This window comes from Plasmodium gaboni, chromosome 10 (assembly GCF_001602025.1).
Source record: "Plasmodium gaboni strain SY75 chromosome 10, whole genome shotgun sequence".
Lineage (NCBI taxonomy): Eukaryota > Apicomplexa > Aconoidasida > Haemosporida > Plasmodiidae > Plasmodium > Plasmodium gaboni.
The window spans coordinates 231,877-234,202 of record NC_031490.1 but is presented as its reverse complement, the minus strand read 5'-3'; positions in this window follow the sequence as shown (position 1 = coordinate 234,202).

The following is a 2,326-nucleotide window of genomic DNA, read 5'->3' as shown; positions in this document are numbered from 1 at the left end:
TTTTTTTTTTTTTTTTTTTTTTACGTTTAAAAATGTATTATATTTAATTATAAATTTATTTTCATTCTTTTTTTTTAAATGTGCATTTTATTACATATTAATAAGAAATATAATATATAATATTTTATATACATCATTTAAAAAAATAAGTTTTTTATTTATCGCACGTTTTATAAATCAGTGCATTCATAAGAATATAGAGAGGAAAAAAAAAAAAAAAAAAAAAAAAAAAAAAAGAGTGCAAACTATTATAATTTAATATATGTATAAATATAATATATATCATAAATTTATATATAGTGATATGCCTTTTTTTTTTTTTTTTATATATATACACTTTTACAGTAAACATTTTTTGCCTTCACCCCTTTGAAAAAAAAATATAAAAAATAAGAAAGGAAAATATAAGATATAATATTTTATCTGTGTATAACAATATATACGTTTTTATAATTTCATTTTATTGATAAGGAACGAAAAAAAGAAAAAAGAAAGTATAGATAAGAAAAATAAAATAAAATAAAAAAAGAAACTTGCATAAAAAATCGCAAGAAGAAGAAAGTGAAATATAATATATATATATTATAATACATATAATTTTGTAAACATTCCTATATATAATAGTTTTGTGTATATTTATATATATATATATATATATAATGTGCTGGAAAAAAAAAAAAGAAATATATATGAGAAATGAAAAAAAAATTAATCATACATATTTATAAAATATAAATATAACTCTATATATATATATATATGATGATATATTTTATATAATAATAATGTTATACATCATATAAATTTTTTTTTTTTATTTTTTTTATTTCCCTTTAATTAACTAAAGAATATATAACATAAAATCAATATTGTAATATATTATTATATAAGTACATATTTATAGATATATGTATATATATTTATTTTATATATAATATATCATTTTATATTTTTTTTACATAGTTTTTATAAATATCTCCTTGTTTTTTTTTCCCCTCATTTTTTTTTGTTTTTTCCATTTCCGTAAATTTTTGCTTATGCACATAATGCAATATAGTAGCTAATGGGAAAAAAAAAAAAAAGTGCTCAAGAAAAAATATAAATATTAGAATTGATACGAGAAGATTAATTTATTTAAAAAATATTAATAAAAGAAAAAAATTATATATACATATATATTATATATATACATATATTTATATTTATTTATAAAAAAATGCAATGAAGAAAAAAAAAAAATTCTTACGGGGACAAAAGTATTTATAAATATTATATATATATATTTATATATAATATGATATAAGAATATATATATATATATATATAAAGTAAATATATAAAAAAAAAAAAAAAAACTATTGATATATATTTATATAGTTTTTCATATTAAGTTTTGTATACATATAAATATATATATATATATATATAAATGTAAAAAATATTCTAATTTTTTTCCATATGTATAATATATATATGATCTTCATAATATTACTATTAAAAATTTTTTCTTACACAAGCTTTCCTATTAAATATCATATTATACTATATACTTATGTTACATATATATATAAATATATATATATGTTTATTTATTTATATTATAATATTTATATGTGAATTAATTACTTACATATTATGATATATATTATATATATAATATATATATGTAATAATAATGAACCAATAATGTTATAATTACATTACATACATATATATTATATATTATTATATATATAATAAAAAATACATTTATATATATATATATTATGTATATATAATATATTTAAGAACACATAAAAAAATAAAGAAAAAAAAAAGGAAAAAAAAAAAAGAAAAAAAACAAAGTAGCTTGATAAAAGAATTATATAATGATGAATTTGTATATATTTTTTTCATTGAACCTGTATTTTATTATATAATAAAATTTATTTTAGCTTTGATAAAGTATAAAAAAAAAAAAATTATTTTGAACAACCAAGTATATATATATATTAAATATATAACAAAATTATCAAATATATATATTATATATATATATCTAATTGTACATTTAATTTTTTTTTTTTTTTCTTTTATTATCTATTTTATTTATTTTATTTATATTTTTTGGCTTAATAATATATAAATATATTATATTTATATATTTATTTATATGCAAATTTTCCTGTTTTCCATTTTTTTTTTTTTTTTTTTTAAAGAAGCATAATTGATGTGTACATAAGTAGAAAAAGAAAGAACAATATATGATAGGAAAAAAAAAAAGGAAATATAGGAAAATAATAAATATAATATTAGAATAATAAGATAAATTTGGGAAAAAAAAAAA